Genomic DNA, 19,165 nt, shown 5'->3' with positions numbered 1-19,165 from the left:
ACTAAAGATCTGCATTGAGCCAAAGCCATTGGCCTGAGGATATATTCTCAGACAGATCATGGTAAAAATCAAGGTCATGAGTCTGTGGTGGTTGGTGGTGATCAACAGCATTCCTGTGCAATGGGGTTTAGTGGGATAGAAACTGAGGTTTTAAAGACAGGCATATATAGACAGAAGAGAAGTGATCCCCTGATGTACCTCTTCATTTCCTATGTATCAATTCCTCCTTGGCTTTGTGAGACTGAGATAGGGAGACTCTTATGGAATATCTGTCCTTTCCCTTCAGCTGCCTGACTTTCCTGGGCTCCTGGCCTACACATGTGTAACCATGATCACCTCCACATTCATGACAAACAGAAGGAAGCAGGACCAACAAACTGCATACCCTACATGCTAACCTGAAACTATAGTGCATAACAGTATTAGTTTGTGAGATATATCAGAAACTATATGATTTTGGTCCTTTTAAATTTATTAAGATTTATTTTAAGGGCTAGCATATGCTCTATTCTATAGAACGTCCCATGTATACTTGAGAGGAAGTGTATTCTGTTTTTGTTGAGTGGAGTATTCTACAGATGTCTGGTAGGTTATGTTGTTTAAATCTTTTATTTCTTTATTGGTCTTCTTCGTAGTTACTCTATCCATTATTGAAAGTTGTGGTATTAAAGTCTCCATCTACTATTGTTAAATTGTCTATTTCTCCATTCAATTATCTCAGTTTTTGCTTCCTGTGTTTTGAGGCTCTATTAGATGTATATGTATTTATTGCACTCTCTTCCTGATTGATTAACCCTTGTATCATTACAAAATATCCTCATTGTCTTTGATAACTTTTTTGTCTTAAAGTCTCTTGTTTATTTTTTCTGGTATTAGGATAGTTGTTACTGAAACGCCAGAGGTTTGATTTAAGTCTTGCTGCTCACTGCACAGAAAGCCAATCACTGAATCCAACTAGTATTGCCAGGGAAGAAGGCTTTCGTCAGGTACTGCAACTTAGGAGATGGGAGATCAGTCTCAAATCCATCTTCCTGACCAATGAAAAGTCGGGGTTTAGATAGCAGGGAAGAAATGTAACTACATGCAGAAAAACAGGAATTAGGGAGAGGTAAGAAAGAGGAATTGGTCAACAGGAAGCAGGTGACCACTTAGGCATTTATGATGGGGTGAGGGGTCTGACATCTTGCTGTGCAGATGTGGTACTCTGGTAAATTTCAGTTCTTTGCTACTATCTGGAAGGCCCATGGTTGGTTTCCTGAGAAAGGAACTCAGTTAATACAAATGTAACTTTCTCAGATTTCAAGACTGAGAGGGTCAATTTCTATGTTTATTCAAAAGAAACCGTAAACATCAGTTCCATGGGACCATTGGGTTGGGTTAAAAGTCACTTCAGCTTTCTTATGGTTGCTAATTACATAATTATGTTACATTGTATGGTAAAGGGATTTTGCAGATATAATTACATTAACCTTAAAATGGGGAGATAATCCAGGTTGACTAATATAATCACATGGGCCTTTAAAGTCTGGGTCTAGAGGTCAGAGGTCAGCAATCTAGCAAGTCAGAGAGATCCAAAACATGCTAGTGATTCAATGAGGAAGAAACTCTTCATTGCTGACTTTGAAGATGGTGAGAGTCACAAATAAATAAAGTCCTCAGTCCAACAACTTCATAATTAGTGCTACCTGCAAATATGAGTTAACAATACTTTTAAATGCATTTACAATATGTGGTGAACAGATTCACATTGTCTCTGACTACCCTTCTCTTTCGCTTTGTCCCTGCATGCTATGTCTGTCTGTCTAGATGGGGGGACACAAACACCAGGTCTTTGTGCAGCCTTCTCTCCTCTCCTGGAATGCTATGGCTCTCTAGAGCCAAATAGCACTGCTGAAGGTGGCTGAGTACAGGCAACTGATGGTGTTAGAAGCCATAGGCCCTTGATTAATCCAGGCTCTAACCTTCACTCACCTCAAAGTCCTAAGAGTCTTCCTTAAAGCTTCCTATCAGATTTATACAGATTATTACCCACAAACCTTGCTCTTCCTTGGACCCCTAAGGCCAGGACTTCTAATATCTTCATCATGTTTGAGGTATCTAGTAAGTCTTCTTTCTGGAGTTTCAGTTACTTCATCCCCACTGCCAAGTGAAAACTTACCAGATGACCAGCCCAAAGCCTCATATGCAAATCAGGGCTAAACAGTGACTGGATGATATTTTGTCTAGATCAGCCATAGGTATTGTCAAATGTGACAAGAATATCATTTCTAAAAGTTCCACACTACAGAAACACACTAGAACTTACTTCCCACGTTAAAAGACAAGTTGGAAGAGTGGCTGTTACATCTCAGGCCAAGCATTAATCTTTCCAGGATTACAACTTGGCTCCAAAAATTGCCAAGCTATTGCTTAGACAAATTATTTAATCTCTGTTATACCAAAATTATTGCCAGGTCCCCACAATTTGCACCTGGCTGCTATGCCTCTATGAAGACTAGAAATACCTATGAGTAAGAGTCCAAAATAAGCTTTCTAAATCAATTCAGACCTGTCTCACATACTTTTTAGTTTACAATTGATAACCATGAAGGAATTCTGAGTGGTGATGCCCTGACCTTTGGCAAAATTCTTATAGGTGCTTGGAACCAGCTTGAGCTATCTTTATTGCTCAAACCAATAGGACAATTTGCTGAGGCCTCAGAGATCCACCCCCTCCAGAGAATCCCTGATTTCCCAAAATTTGGTTGAGATCTAAGGTTTATTTTGCTGTACAACTCATTTTCTGGAGTTTTACTTGCTTCCAACAATGAAGGCAAGTTTTCCTGCTTCCATGATGATGGACAGCAGGCAATTCCTTTCTGGAGTTTCAGTTCACTTCTGACAGGGAAGGAGAGTTTGATTTTTTCCTGCTTCTAGGATGGTACAGAGCAGTCTTCAGCCTGGGCCCCATTCCTATAAGTAACTGAATCTGTGTTTTGTCTTGGAAATTCTCCTAAATGACTAAAGTTAAGATTAACAACCAACTGGTCATAATTTCTTCTTACCATTACAGTGCTCAGCAATCATATAAATTGTGTGATCATTACTTTTCTTAACTGTTTTGTTTGTTTGTTTCAGTTTTTGTTGTTGTTTCCTTCTTTTCCCCATTGGGTTTGACCCATTCTATCTGACTTGATCAAATCCAAAGGAAAGTTCCAAATTATGGGGACAAGGCCTCTGAATTGGATAAATCCCTGCAGAAAAATAAATAAATAAATAAAATGTAAAAAGAGGGAGAGCGAAAGGGAAAAAAAAAACAAAAACAAATCCAGCCATCAAGAAAATAAAGGTTTTGGCCAGGCGCAATGGCTCATGCCTGTAATCCCAGGACTTTGGGAAGCAAAAAGGGCGGATCACATCAGGAAATCGAGACCATCCTGGCTAACATGGTGAAACCCCATGTCTACTAAAAATACACAAAAATTAACCAGGCGTGGTGGTGGGCGCCTGTAGTCCCAGCTACCGGGGAGGCTTAGGCAGGAGGATGGCGTGAACCTGGGAGGTGGAGCTTGCAGTGAGCCAGGATCGCGACACTGCACTCCAGCCTGGGTGACAGAGCGAGACTCCTTCTCAAAAAGAAGAAGAAAAAAGAAAGGTTTTGACTACCTGAGGGGCTTTATTTATACAACAAGGCCACCTTTGCTGGCCAAACCAAACTAAAAGAGCAATGGTTGTCACCTCACACCCAGGCTGCAGTTCAGTAGCTAAGGGTCTGCCCCTTTTTTCACTATGACAATCTGGGTTCGGTTCCTAAATCAATTTTTTCCAGTTTGATATTTGTGTTACTTTTGAACATTTTTTTCCAGGGAGCTTTCTTAGCAGGAACTTTGTTGGCTTTCACCCCAGCTGTTACAGAACAGCTTGACCGAATTCAAAATCCAGAAGGTCAGAGGGTATCCTGGGAAGATGGTGGAATGAGAAGCACCTGGAATCTAGACAATAACTGCACTAGCAGGATCTGTCTGATGTAAATATTTCAGAACTCTGGAGCCTACTGAAGGCTTGCAACTTCCAGAGGAAGGCCCAGATGGTAAACTGTAGGTAATTTCAGCCAATTTCAGCCCTTAGCACAATAGCAGTTACCCAACACTACCTCCAAGGTAGGCAACTTGTGTTCCTACGGTAAGCTGCACACATCTTTCAGGATCCAGAATTGGCAAAAAAGGATGCTGTCTCCAAATATTGGGGGTCTGGGCCGAGTGCAGTGGCTCATGACTGTAATCCTAGCACTTTGGGAGAACGAGGTGGGTGGATTACCTGAGGTCAGGAGTTGAAGACCAGCCTGGCCAACATGGTAAAACTCTGTTTCTACTAAAATTAGTAAGGTGTGGTTGCAGGCACCTGTAATCCCAGCTACTTAGGAGGTTGGGGTACAAGAATCACTTGACGCAAGAGGCAGAGGCTGCAGTGAGTTGAGATCACACCACTGCACTCCAGCCTGGGCGACAGAGCAAGACTCCATCTCAAAACACACACACACACACACACACACACACACATTGGGGCTCTGTTCTCTAATGGCTGACTGCAGCACAGAGACAAAGAGGCTGGAAGCTACTGTTGTACCTCCCCCCATTGTAGCAAGCTCTTCACCCTAAGCTGAAGCAACTTCCAGGAAGTTTAAAGGGATGGTTCCCTTTTTTCACCCTCCCTCAATTTTCCTCTTTTTCCCCTTTTGGGAGCCAGACGTTAAAGGATAAAATAATCAAGAATAGCTGCATATACAGGTAAAATGAGGGAGTGACCACACACCAGGGAAAGGTTCAGGCTCAGAAAACATATGTGAAGACCACAACTTTATACTTCAGGCTGATCCTTGGCATAGAGACAACCTACAATAATCAAAAAACAAAACAAAAAAAAACAAAGAAACAGCAAACCCTGAGGAAGGAGGAGAATCTAATTTCCAGAGTCAACCATATTAGTAGATTCAAATGTCCAGTTTTTAACAACAACAACAATAAAAATAAAAAATGAACCAACAGAAACTCTTACTGAAAAATACCTGATAGTCAAGTTAAGATTAGGTCATGGGGGAATAAATGAAAAGAAAAATAATAAATAATTAAAGAGAAAAAATAAAAATTAAAAAAAAAAATCTGGAAGTTCTACTAGACAGACTTTAAAACAGCTGTCTTAAAGGTGCCCAAAGAACTAACTAAAGGAAGATGTAGCAGAAGACAAGAAAATGACGCATGAACAAAATGAAAATATAAATAAGGATAGAAAACCAAAAAAGAAAGAAAAAAGAAGTGCTGGATGTGAAAAGTAAAATAAGTGAAACAAAAAATTTACTAGAGAGATTCAAAGTCAAATTTGAAGAAAGCTGAGCAGGCAGAAGAAACAATCAGTGAACCCGATGATAAGGCAATGGAAATCATCCAGTTTGAGGAACAGAAATTAAAAAAGATTGAAGAAAAGTGAGTAGAGCCTAAGTGACCATCAAGTGGACAACATATGCATTGTGGAATTTCTTTTTTGTTGTTGTTGTTTTTTGGGGGGTGGTGAGGAGATGGAGTTTCGCTCTTGCTGCCCAGACTGGAATGCAATGGCACGATCTCAGCTCACCACAACCTCTGCCTCCTGGGTTCAAGCGGTTCTCCCACCTCAGCCTCTCGAGAAGCTGGGATTGTAGGCGTGCACCACCATGCCTGGCTAATTTTGTATTTTTAGTAGAGGCGGAGTTTCTCCATGTTGGTCAGGCTGGTCTCAAACTCCTGACCTCAGGTGATCCTCCCGCCTCGACCTCCCAAAATACTGGGATTACAGGCATGAGCCACCGCACTCAGCCTTGCATTGTGGAATTTCTAAAGAAGAGGGAGAGAAGGTCAAGAGAGAATAGTTGAAGAAATAATGGCTGAAAAGTTTCCAAATTTGATGAAAGAGATGAATACAAACACAATAGCCTAACAAACCCCAAGTAAGATAAAGAGACCTACACCAAAACACAGTATAATCAAACTTTCAAAAGTCAAAAAAAGAGAATCTTTAAATCGATAAGAGAAAAGCAACTGGTCATATGCCATAAATATTTAATAAGATTATCAACAGGTTTCTCATCAGAAACTTTGGAAGCTGGAAGGACAGGAAATCAAAAGCTGCCAACAGCCAGGAGCGGTGGCTCACATCTATAATCCCAACACTTTGGGAGGCTGAGGCGGGTGGATCACTTGAGGTCAGGAGCTCAAGACCAGCCTGGCCAACATGGCAAAACCCTGTCGCTACTAAAAATCCAAAAATTAGCCAGGCATGGCCCAGCTACTTGAGAGACTGAGGTAGGAGAATCACTTGAACCTGGGAGGCAGAGGTTGCAGTGAGCCAAGATTGCACCAGTGCACTCCAGCCTGGGTGATAGAGTGAGACTCCATCATAATAAACAAACAAACAAACAAAAGCTGCCCATGAAAAGGAAAAGGATCAATAAATGGGTATTCCAAAAAGTCAAAAGTCACACAAATATCAAGCCAAAATAAACTGGTTCCCTGACTGCAAATTGAACCCAGGCTATGGCAGCAAAAGCACAGAACTTTAAGTACTGAATTGCAAGGTAGAGCAGACTTTACTGTGAATCCTGGAAGGGATCCAGAGCAGGCAGTTTAAGCTTATGAAGAATTTTAACTTTGTTTTGGGTCAAATTTTGTTCTTTCATTTAGTCAAGGGAATTTTTTTCCCTACACAACACAGATAATATTGTCAAGAGAATTTTTAAGGGTAGCCATGGCACTTGTATGTGCCTTTCTTTAAATTTGATCTTCCTATCAACTGTTTAAAATAAGAGATCTCTAAAATCTTTTTTTTTTTTTAATTCAGGTGTCTAAGGGATCCATCTTCAGTCCACTGTCAACTAGAATTTAGAATGGTGTAATTATTCCAAAAGCAATTCAACCAAATAGCCTCTTTGTGGAAAGCCCAGGATGTCATTTTCCAGGTTAACTTCCTGGGAAGGTCATACAAGAGGCAATCCCAATGATTGCCCTCCAAGAAAAAAGTTCAATGCAAGGAGTAGGCCACAGATGGTTAAGGATGATGTTTGCCTCCAGTAACCCACACATTTGTGGGGGCTTCCAGTCACAGACCTGTGAATCTGTTATACCAGGTAGGTCCTCTTGGGATTGAGCTTTCCTAGGACTAACCAGGCAACAAAAGTTGAGACGACAAAAGCCTTGAAGGGATGGGATTTCTTAAGACAAATCCCAAGAGCTTGACATAGTCAGAGCAAACAGTGTGCTCACATTCCCAGCCATTTTCAGACAGGCCACCTACTATGACCTGAAAATTACCACCTCTTTCCAGATACCGAAAACCAAGAGAAAGTGCTCCCACTTGGTCACAAGTCAAGCTCTCAAGGACATCAAATAAGATGAGAAGGAACCTCAACCAGTACCCCCTTTTATGACTGTATAACACATAGAGACAAAGACAAAGGAACAGACAATTTCTGGGAAGAAAGGGATTAAACAATATGAATTGGTACCACAAAGTACCAAAAAGCACACCAGAGTCACTACACCCAAGACTAGTCACACAAATCCTTTTCTCCTATTAATCAAGATTTTGGAGAGGGAAAAGAAAGAAACAGTGATTTTTACTATCCACTTGAACAGATTCCACACAGAGAAGGAGGCCGGGAGCCTGGCTGGTAAAAAAAATTCTTACCCTTATGACAGCTGATCAGATCCTGGGTTCTTCACTGCAGCTTCCAGAAGAGCAAAGCTTTGCTATCCTGCTTACAGCTCCAAAACTGTAGAGGTCAACGGAAATCCCCTCTTAACCCTCTGAAGTTTCACTCCAAAATCAAGTCACAAAAGGCAGATTAATTGGAGAAAAGGCATAAAATGTACTAACATGTACATGGGGAGAGTCACAGAGTGATTACCCTACCCTACCCACAATGGGATGCAGAAGCTTATATACCATCTCAAGGTAACAGAATGAATGAGAGCTCAAAGCATGGCCAAAACCAGGTACCATCAGAGTCAGAGGTATATCCATTTATTGTGGGAAAGACAGGTTATGGGAGGGAGAGAAGAGGAGGCTTGGCTAGCAAAGTTGGTCTTAATATGTAAATGAAACCTTACAGGTAGCAGCTCTCAGAGAGAATAAACCCTAAAAGTTTCTTTCAGACCTTTACAGGTATCAGGATTTCAGTTCATCTCTCCTAGATCTGGGCAAAGAAAGACTTGGCTGCATCAATGCAGACTCTCTACAGATGCAAATCTCCCCAACAAAAGACAACATTGCAGGGCTACTTCTGCAGCTGGCTCTCTGAACAGACATCTCAAAATATGTCAAAGAAATGTATTTTGGGGTAAAATATTTTTAATTCCTTGACGTCTACATCCTGATGCACCTGCCATTTCAACACACCACTGTTGGTGGCAACTCCATTCTTCCCTACACTCAAGCCAAAAAAACAGATTCTCCTTGAGGCTAGTCTGTTTCTCACTGCACACATACAATTTGTCAGAAAAATTGTTTCCTGGTTGGTTAATTACAGACTTTGATCTGCCTAATCTTTCTCTTTCTTGGTCTCTGAATTTTGGCAAAGGAGTCTCCTGATACAGGCGGGATCGATTCTAATGAGGAGTCTCAAAACCGTCAGACATTTAAGAGCCTTAATCTCTGGGTAGGGTTTGGGCTGCCCTTGAACCTTTCCTTTGGGCCTACCCGTCAAAATCAACCTGGCCAGGCCTGTCTTCAAGGCGCAGGGGCAGGGCCAGGTCCTCCTGATGCTTCTTGAAGCTTCTCCTGCCAGGTTGGCAGCCACCCTCCCCTTCCCTGTGACCTGCAGAGAAGCTCCAGGGGACATTTATTCAATTTGCTAGGAACCCAGGAGGCACAGGTGCGAGGTGACTCTGTGGTTCCCACCGCACCCGCCGCCCTCCTTGGTCCTCTCGCTGTCTCTGGTGGGCAGTAACGTTCCGGGTGAGCGTGGGTGAAGATACCCAGCCAGGGAAGGACCAGTAGGGAATGGCACCAGCCCCTTAGGTCCTTTGCAGTAGGGATCTGAAAAAGGTCTTGAAGAAATAGAACGGGAGAGTTGGGAGTAGATCAAAGGGAAAGAAAGAAATCCTGGAGATTTCCTATCTGAAGGCACCACGAAGAGAAAGGCCGCCTCCTCTGGGCCGGGTCCTCACGTCGCTGGTGAACCGAGTTCCAGTCTCCGTTGGAGACCAAATCAGTTGACTTTGGCTTGACTCCTAGTGAAGAAGCCACATTTTGTCCTCCCCTGTTTCGCTCTTGATCCTGAAGGACTTGATTGTCTCTCTCGGGCTTTTGATGGATTCCAGGGATGCAACTGAGAAGTTTGTATTTAATGCACTTACTTGAAGTAAGAATAATTTCAAGTATTTTTGCAAAGAAAAATGTTTCCTTTTGCACTGAAGACATTCAGATGTGAGGAAAATCACTCGGCTGGGGAAAGCAAATGCTGTTGAGAATGTCTCACAAACACAAATTACACGTCAGCAGGTAGGTTTGACTCTCAGGTTGGGCACATTTTAAGTGCACTGTTGGTGGAACTTAAGATGAATTAACGACATTCATGATTATTATTTTTAGTTTTTTTAGTAAAATTTAATATTTTAATTTAAATACACAATCTGAAAATTATATAACCAGCACAAGAAACCGGCTTTATGCCATTTTTACAAACACAGGAAAGAAAGATACTATAATGACAATGCTTCATTAATGGCAACATTTTTAAAGTACCTTGAGAAAAAAAGTTAACCTAGAATTCTATGCAAAAATAAAATTTCAAAACTGTGAAATAAGGACAGTGAAAAACATACAAAAGCTAAAAGAATTCACCAACCCACACTACAAGAAATCTTAAGAGTCCTCCAGGCAGAAGCAAAAGGATACCAAATAAAATGTGGGCCCATACAAAGAAACCAATATTGGAAATGGCATTTAGAAAGCATGTACTACACATTTTCTTATAATTTAAATGTTTTAAAAATATTTGACATAATAAATAAAAGTAATAATAATGAATCCCAAAGCTTATAATGCATAAAGTAAAAATATATAACACTGGGATAAAGGCCAGAAAAGGAGGTATAATGACACTTGAAAGCAGACTGTGATAAATTAAAGATGTATCCCAGAAACACTAAAGCAGCCACTGAAATAAGAAAAGGGTTATAGCTAATAAAGCAACAAAAGAAAGAAAACGGAATGAAGTAAAAGCTATGTAAACACTATCCCGGAACAACTGCTCTCCAGGCCTCCACCCTATAGAAATATACCAGTGGGCAATGAGAAGTGTACAAGAATGATGCCTGCAGCACTATTTGTAATCATAAAATAATGGAACCAACATAATTTTAAAGATACATGAAAAGAGTTTTATTTATTTAGCAAACAGACAATTGAACAAACAAACAATGGAAGCAAGTCCTTTGCCAAAAGGAACACAGAGGGTCATGATGATGCTACTCCTCCAAGGATTTCAGGGTTCCCAGACGCCTAGTTTTCTGTTTAGTTCTGGAAGATGTTATTCTTGGGGAGCAACAGGTCCTCGAGTTTGGGGCTCTTTCAGGTTCTCTCTCCATTTCCCCATTCTGCTACAATAAATAAACAAACAAAAACAATTCTCACTTCCAGAAGATCCCGCCTGTGCCTCTGCATGAGCCTTTCAGGAGGTCTGGAGGTCTGGAGGTCTGGTCCGCCGCTCCCCGGCGACTTTCCCAGCTTTTGCTTTTCCCCTCCCCCGCTCCCGCTCTACGGCCCCAGGACCAGACCACGGCCCAGCTGAGTTCCCGCGGCTCCACCGCGCAGAAGGTGCACTGGAGGCCCTGCCAGTTGCCCGCCCCGCGGGGGTGCCGAGAAATCAACGATTTGTAAACAGAACTTCCTCACGGAAAATATCTCTTGATTTCCACTCTCAGGGTTCTTCAAAGTACTAAAAGCTAAAGGCGACGATGGATTCATTCGGCAAGTCCTAGTCGGGCGCCCTGGTGAGTGCCAGACCCTGCTCCCCGCAAGGGGACCCACGAACGACCCTCGCCACCATCCCTGCCCTGGTGGAGCCCCCGTGCGGGACACAGGATCCGAAGATGGCAGCGGCAGCTCCGCAGCGGCCCCGAAAGCAACTGGGCAGGGTGGGCACAGGCTCCCTCACTGGGTGAAGGCGGCGCAGAGAACGGGAAGAGCCATCCTGGGAGCCCACCGTGCGTTCAGCTTCCCTTGGGACCCCAGGCGGCTCGGGCTGGGTCGCCGACCGGGGAGTTTCTGGGGGCTTCTGAAGAAGGAGAGGGGCAAGGCGGGCGAAGGCCATTCGGCTCTCCCTCTGGCTCCAAAATCTCCTAACGCGCAGGTGTCCAACGTGACCAGCGCGACTCACCGCTCTAATCTCTCTGGTTTTCCAAGGCCTTGCTCAGTTGTCCTGCCGGGCGGGCCCTGAGAATAGAAGGAAAGGAGGAAGTTTAGTGAGTGCGCTCTTCCTGTATCGCCTAGTAGGTTCGAAAGCACTTGTCTCTGTGGCGCAATCGGTTAGCGCGTTCGGCTGTTAACCGAAAGGTTGGTGGTTCGAGCCCACCCAGGGACGCTTACTGCAACTTTTAAAGCATGCGCTCATTGTCAATCACTAGGCAAACGGGGACGATTTTATCTTCCCGGAGTAACAAACCACTAATTTATGACTGATCCATGTCAAGGACCAGCCCACCTCCCGGACCAGATTCTTAACAGGGTATCTCCTGAAATGGCAGGTTTACACCTGCGTAACTCAAGAATCCTGAAACAGAGACCTAGGAACCCACTTGTGGTGTGATAAAATTCTAATTCAGTCCGTTATACGCTTAAACAAGTAATTTACGTGCCTCCATTTTTTCATATTTTAGTAATAGGAGTCCAGTAGTATCCCCAGGATGTGACTGGATTTACTGATTGTTCTATCAATAATGTGACCAGTGGAATCAGTCATCATCATAGTGATCCTCTCCATTTTTGAAAACAGTATTTTTCCTCAGTTTGTGCATGATTTATTTAACCCTTTTCAAAATGTTTTTGTTAGCCAGGCATGGTGGCATGCACCTGTAATCTCAGCTACTCGGGAGGCTGAGGCAGGAGAATTGTTTGAACTTGGAAGGTGGAGGCTGCAGTGAGCTGAGATCGCTACACACCAGCCTGAGCAACAGAGTGTGACTCCATCTCAAAACAAAACAAAAAAAAATGTTTTTGAGATGAGGTTGGTTTCATGGTTTTAGGATTACAAAGAATGCTGCAGCCACCATTCTTGTACACATATCTTTGGTCATTGTGGAAATGTCTACACCGCAGATATTTCTATAGTGTAGAGAACTGGATGCGCCATTGCTACATTATAGTGTTTATATAACGCTTCTAATTTGAGTACATTCTGCAAATGTATCTTTCACGGGAGCAATACCTAATAATATTCCAATATGAATATTTACAAGAGGAAAAATGTGCAGATGTGCAACTGAGCTTCGTGCCTCTCCATGGGGCCCATGTTCATAAAATGGTGGCATTAGCTATCTGAGAGTGGAGTTTGCAGCCCTCTGACGTCAAAAGCTGAAGCAGAGGACATGAAAACCCTCACTGCACATCCTCTGTAGTCTGGCCAGAATCATTCCTAGGTCGGTGGTCTCTTATCAGGAGGGAATGCTGCTTGCTTGCTTTGTCAAAACCACAAAAGGAAGGGAAAGTGTCAGGCTGCTGGTTGATAACAGTAGTGAAGCAAGTCTTTCAAAAGGGTTGGTTTGTTAACCCTTAGGGAAAAAAATCCTAATTCTTACCAGATGGTGCCATGCAGTTCCAGGCTCTTGGTGTCCCAAACAAAGAACTGTGCATGACACACACAAAGCAGCAAAGCAAAGCAAAAGTTTATTAAGTACAGTAACACTCTCAGAGTGGGGAGAGTGGGCTGACCTCTGGGAGATGAGATCAGTATTAGTTTGGTGTACTTTGGGTCTTTTCATGTGTGGTTTTTATTCTTCTCTTCACAAGGATGCCTACTCTTTAGCCAGTGTTTGCCTTTAGATTGATAGGTGGGTTGCTTAGTTACTTTGGCCCTTGTGTGCTTGCACATTGCCTCCATCCCATAATTTTAAGTACATGCATGATATGTAGTCCAAATACATGAGTTTTAATGAGCTCATTATCATATGGAGTCAGGTTAAGGATACTTTTTTTCTTGAATGCACATGTCTATCTCTGAGGAGCTGCCCCTTTACTGCTTTGGATCTTGCCAGCAATGGGGATCCTTGCTGGGTTTTTTTGTTTTTTTTGTTTGTTTGTTTTTTTGGTTTTTTTTTTTGAGACAGAGTCTGGAGTGCAGTAGTGCAATCTCGGCTCGCTGCAACCTCCGCCTCCCAGGTTCAAGCAATGCTCCTGTCTCAGCCTCCTGAGTAGCTGGGAGTACAGGAGTGCACCACCACGCCCAGCTAACTTTCTGTATTTTTGGTAGAGACCAGGTATCTCCATGTCGGTCAGGCTGGTCTCAAACTTCTGACCTCAGGCGATCTGCCCGCCTTGGCCTCCCGAAATGCTGGGATTACAGGCGTGAGCCACCGCACCCAGGCTTGCTTGCTTTTTTTAATCTTACTTTTTGTTTTGGCTACTCAACTTCTGCCTTTTATTTTCCTTCTTGCTCTCCCACCCCATCACCTTGCTTCTGTTTCTGCTTTTACTAATTCTGCCTTTTATCCAACTTCCAATTCCCTCTGCTGTTCTGCCTATAATGGCAGTTAGTGAGGGAGGGGTTTTAAGGGGGCATGTCCGACATCCTATCCTGTCACAGCCAGAAACAGCTTTCAAGGCTTCTCTGAGGTCCTGTCAGCCAAGAGGGAGTCCATTCAGTTCGTTGTAGGGCCTAGGGCTTATTTTTATTTCTCAATCCTGACAAGGGAAGGCTGGATTAATGCAGATTCTCTCCAGGTGTAAATTTCCCCTACAAAAGATAGTTTTGCAGAGTTACTTCTGTTTGCTGGCTCTCTGACAGTCGTCTTAAAATATGCCAAAGAAATATATTCTGGAGTAAAATATTTTGATTTTTTCATTATCTACAGCTTCACCATGCTGACAGCGTCCAGTCCAAGCATACCTGAAGCCTTTCTTTTTAAAAAGCTTTCCCACCCTTCTGACTGCCTTCAAGTCTCTACCAAAACACAAGTAACAGTGGCTGACTCCCTGCTATAGCAAACTCAGAATAAATAGCTTTTGCTTTTTTTCATTTGGTTGGTCTTCGTTTATTTGCAGAAGCTTCAATGTAGAGTTGACAAGGACTCCATCTTTTACCAAACTTCAGTGCTTTCCTTTGAGCCCTTTTCTCTATTGGTTTCTGAAAGTCCAGTTTCAGAAAATAATACTGTTGAGTCTAGCTTAGCAAAAGTCCTCCCAACCACCTTTGATAGCTAATCAAGTTCCTCTTAGTAATTTTCCATCCACTGACTTTCTTATCTTGCAATTGGCTATAATCTTCAACTCTTCCTGTTGTATTTGAGGTTGAGCTCAGTTCTCTGCTGGTCTGTCTTGCCTACTGTAGTACATAAAATCCATCTCAGGTTTTTAACAAGTGTCCAGGGTAGTCCCTCTGAAACTACTTTTGCAAAATTCTGACAATAAGAGAAAGCTGACATGGCTGACTCCATCTTGGTTCTAGCCTCACAGGCTGGCTGTCTTTGCTCATTCCTGTGCAATTTCTCCCAAGCTCTCTTTGGGAAAAATTGAGTTTATAGTTTAAATAAGAGGTCCCCAACCCCCAGGGTCACAAGACAGGTACTGGTTCATGGCCTGTTAGGAACCCAGCTGAACAGCAGGAGGTGAGCTGCAGGCTTTCAAGCATTACCCCCTGAGCTCCGCCTCTTGTCAGATCAGCATCGGCATTAGATTCTCATGGGAGCTCAGACTCTATTGGGAACTGAGCATGTGAGGGATCCAGACTGCACACTCCTTATGAGACTCTAACTAATGCCTGATGACCTGAGCAGGAACAGTTTCATCCAGAAACCATCCACCACCCCCTTCCATGGAAAAATTGTCTTCCATGAAACCAGTCCCTGGTGCCAAAAAGGTTGGGAACAGCCAAAAAGATTTGTTTAAATGATAACCTTCCCCAAAACTAAGTTACCCCTGTAAAACTAATGAAAGGCCACCAAGTTAGGAGGATGAAAGGGGCATGAATTCTACTAAGATGTATGCCTCATTAAATAATTACCAGTCATTATTCCAGAGGTCACAAGATTTGCAGCTTCCCCAATTACTGCTGTGAAGAACATCACTATTGTAGAACCTAAGATTGGCCTCTTGAGATGTCTTTTCAGGCTTTTGCATTTCTGACTACTGGATGGCACCATTTGGCCCGAAAATCAACCAGTCCCTTTGACCCCACCCAGAAGCTGACTCAATGCAGGAGGGCCATTTCCACTTCCCTGTGATTTCATCCCTAACGATCCGCACTGCCCAAACCTTAGCGCTCTCCCCACCAAACTATCTTTGAAAAATCCCTTACCTCCAAGCCTTCAGTGAGATTGATTTGAGTAGTAACTCTGTCTCCCACAGGTTGTGGCTGGCCTGTGTCAATGAAACTCTTTACTGCAATGCCATGGTCTCCACGAATTGATTTTGTGTGTACAGTGGGCAGGAAGAACCCATCAGGCGGTTACATCTGCAGGATGGTGCCAGTTCTTTCCACAAAGGCTGGTCAGACACCCAGAAAGTATTTCTCCACTACTACCTGGACAATGTGTCTCCCTGTCAGTATCCAGGGAATGGGGCCTGGATCAAGTATTTAGTATTCAGCAGTTGCTACACTGTCACCTAATCCCTCATTTTCAATATTTTGCCATGCCTTCCAGTGGCCTAACTGGCTGCCATGCCACAGAATCTTTACTTTATGGTCTCCAAGGAGAACTCTCCACTCGATGTTTTGTGATTTGAGCAATGGAATAGAATCTGATACTGGTGGGCTGGGGGAGGTTCCTCGACCTGGTTTGACCTTGATCATAGCTGTGGTGTCCAGGCTCTTGACACCATCTTGAGAATGAAGTCAAGGATGAGTCAGCAAATAGTGAAAGAAGAGATTTATTGCAAAGCAAAAAGTACACACTCAAGAAAGGTGAGTTCGGGCATATCCGAGAGAGAACAATGGGTTCCGGGGTTTCATCTTGATGGGTTTCTTTAACCAAAGAGTGGAATATTCATGAAAATTCCTGGGTAAAGGTGGAGATGTCTCAGAACTGTGGTGCCATTCATTTTTACATCAAATATTGGTCTCAGAACTGTCATGGCACTGGTGGGTGTGTGATTTAGTATGTTAATGAGCATATAATGAGGGCCTAGGTAAAACCTGTGTCAAATCCAGCACCACATTGGGTTTAGTCAGTCTTAGCCAGCTTGGTCCACACCCTGGTTTTTCAGCATCTTCTCAGCCCGTAGCCTCAAGTCATGTAAATCTGCTGCCTAAAATTTGTTATTCTGTGACCACCCTGTATTATTCCTGTCTCAAATCTGCTTGTAAATATTCAAATGGTTTTTGACTTGGGCATTCCAACTTTGCTTACTTCACAGTGTTTCCTGTGTTATAATCCAATATAAGAAAAGATGATCCAGACATGTGTTAAACATCTCAAATAAGATGGATCCCAGGTATTTGTGTCAAATTTGGATTATTTTGGTTTTTGTCTTCGCAGAATATAAAATACTAACATGAGGTAAGCACTAAGGTCTGGAGATGGCTGTGCAAGAGATGACAAAGTCCAACACCACGCTTGAGAGTGTTCAATCATCTCTTCTGGGGCAGCATAATTTTCTACAATACTGAATTTGGAAAGAAAAAAAAAACTACGAGATTCATGAAACTGGACAACTGTCTTTATAACATTACCAGTGATAAAATCAGTAAGGAAGGCTGGTTTACAGTCATCTGAGCGGCCTCTTTACTTTCATAAATATGGTTTCTTGCTGATATTGAATGGCTTCCAATTTCAAGCGTAATGCTACATTACATGGCTAAGGGTGTGAAGAGAACCGGTTTCTTTTGTAATCTTAAACGTTCTAGTCCGAGAATTAAAAGCCATTATTTGAAGAAGGGTGCCCAGGGTCCAGCTGGCCGCCCAAAGGTTGCTTCACAACACAGGCTAAGGACCCGCTTCTTTGGGAGAGAACAGATGCGGTGGCGGAGGCAAAAAGGGAGAGGAAGACGTCACTTCCTCTTGCCGGCTCCGGCAGCGGGTTGGTCGGCTAAGTGACAGAAAAGCAGACGGGGACTGGGAAAGGCACTGTCGGTGACATCACGGATAGGGCGACTTCTATGTAGATGAGGCAGCGCAGGGGCTGCTGCTTCGCCACCTGCTGCTTCGCCATGAAGGAGTTCCCCTGCCATGAGAGCGAGTTCAGGACTGCTGGTCGGAACTGAGAGTCCCAGCTGTGTGTCAGGGCTAGAAGGGCTCGGGAGTGCGCGGGGCAAGTGACCGTGTGTGTAAAGGGTGAGGCGTATGAGGCTGTGGCTGGGCAGAGGTGCGGGAGCTCATACTTACCTGGCAGGGGAGATACCATGATCACGAAGGTGGTTTTCCCAGGGCGAGGCTTATCCATTGCACTCCGGATGTGCTGACCTCTGCGATTTCCCCAAATGTGGGAAACTCGACTGCATAATTTGTGGTAGTGGGGGACTGCGTTCGCGCTTTCCCCTGAGTTTGTTGTAGATTAAAGAATAGGTTATACGCTAAAGGTTACTTTCTTCTACTGGTTTGGGTCTTGGGTGGCGTCTTAAGTGCAATTCTTGTACTCGGAAGGCTGGGGAGTAGTAAGTAACAAGTCACCATTCTTTCCCCCGCAAGAGAAATATGAAGCGACATCCCTTGTGAGCCTTTTTAATACAAGCTAACTCGCGCGAAGGCCGTACAGCTCTTCCCTTTCTAAGAGGGACTGCTTCTTGAAGAGATTGGTCCATGGTTTCCAGTCTCTTGGGTCCTCACGCTGTGTAAAAATCTTCGTGTTTTTCCCTATCCCCCAGTCACCTTTTACACAGACTCTGCTTCTAACCGCAGCCCCCACAGGAGTTTGTGGGATTTCTGTGCTAGCGGGGAATGTGTTCTCACCTCATAGAGCCAGGTATAAACTAGGCAGACGGGCGCTGTTCTTTGGGGTGAAAGCAGAGCCTTTGGGGCTCTTAGTGTCCCCTTTGGCTGTAGACATAACAGGCTTACTTTGTTTAGGGGAACGGCTCTGCCGGCGCCCAGGTGCCCTAACGCAATTCATCTAGGCCCCCAGGTCAGAACCGCAGTCTCAACTGTCTTGGCGGAAATGCGCTGCGATCCGCCCTGAAATATAAGGCGGGAAATTTTATGAGGAGCCGGTCCAGTTTCCCTGCTGTCTCCTGCCGTTTACATATCTAGTCTTTCTTCAGACTTTATTTAAGCGACAGCTTCTTGTTTGATGTCTCGATTCCACATCCTACATCCATTGCCAGGCAACTTTCTAGATAGCACTCCCACCCATCCTTCTGCCTCCAAGCAGCCCTTTCCTATTTCTGACGCCAGCGTCCTCCCCCTTCGCTCTTTCTTCAGGCCCTCGCTTATCACCTTCATGGACAGAAAATATTAGCTCTCTCTCAACCTGCGGTTTACACCTGACACGCGTCAGTACCCTGGCAAATTCCTTAATACCCCTTCTCAAATGGCACTGTAAGTTCATCTCTTTTTAACTCCCAGAAGTATCTAATTGGTTTTGTCTCTGCACTACATGAATACTAGTATCCACTACAGAAGAAAACCCCAGGCCTAGCAATGGCGGTTCTGGACATTTTGCCAGCCTCTCCCAGGATGTGTTTTCTGACCTCACCTACTTCTGATCAACTGAGGTCAGGAGTTCGAGACCAGCCTGACCAACATGGCGAAACCCTGTCTAAAAATACAAAATACAAAAAAAAAAAAAAAAGAACGAAAGAAAGAAAGAAAAGGAAGGAAGGAAGGAAAGAAAGAGAAGGAGAGAAAGAAAGAAAGAAGAAAGAAAGAGAGAGAGAGAGAAAGAGAAAGAAAAGAGAAGAGCCGAGCGTGGCGGTGTGTGTCTGTAATCCCAACTACTCGGGAAGCTGAGGCAGGAGAATCGCTTGAACCAGGGAGGCGGAGGTTGCAGTGAGCCGAGATCGCGCCAT

The 19,165-nt window shown here is 43.7% G+C and overlaps 1 long non-coding RNA gene and 2 other non-coding genes across 3 annotated transcripts; 2 read left to right on the top strand and 1 right to left on the bottom strand.

The window, feature by feature from the left end:
* Positions 1-10,365: 10,365 nt before the first annotated feature.
* Positions 10,366-11,613, bottom strand: LOC126932862 (uncharacterized). Its single transcript, XR_007718351.1, has 2 exons — positions 11,390-11,613; positions 10,366-10,610 (listed from the first exon to the last, which is right to left on the bottom strand). It is a non-coding gene; the product is annotated as an uncharacterized LOC126932862 (long non-coding RNA).
* TRNAN-GUU (transfer RNA asparagine (anticodon GUU)) lies at positions 11,520-11,593 on the top strand. The gene has a single exon. It is a non-coding gene; the product is annotated as a tRNA-Asn (tRNA).
* Positions 11,614-17,538: 5,925 nt separating the features above from the next.
* On the top strand, positions 17,539-17,702 carry LOC126944208 (U1 spliceosomal RNA). Its single transcript, XR_007721976.1, has one exon. It is a non-coding gene; the product is annotated as a U1 spliceosomal RNA (small nuclear RNA).
* The last annotated feature ends 1,463 nt before the right edge of the window (positions 17,703-19,165 follow it).

Source organism: Macaca thibetana, chromosome 1, assembly GCF_024542745.1.
Source record: "Macaca thibetana thibetana isolate TM-01 chromosome 1, ASM2454274v1, whole genome shotgun sequence".
Classification (NCBI taxonomy): domain Eukaryota; kingdom Metazoa; phylum Chordata; class Mammalia; order Primates; family Cercopithecidae; genus Macaca; species Macaca thibetana.
The sequence above is the reverse complement of the archived record's forward strand: the minus strand, read 5'-3'. Positions and strand labels throughout refer to the sequence as shown.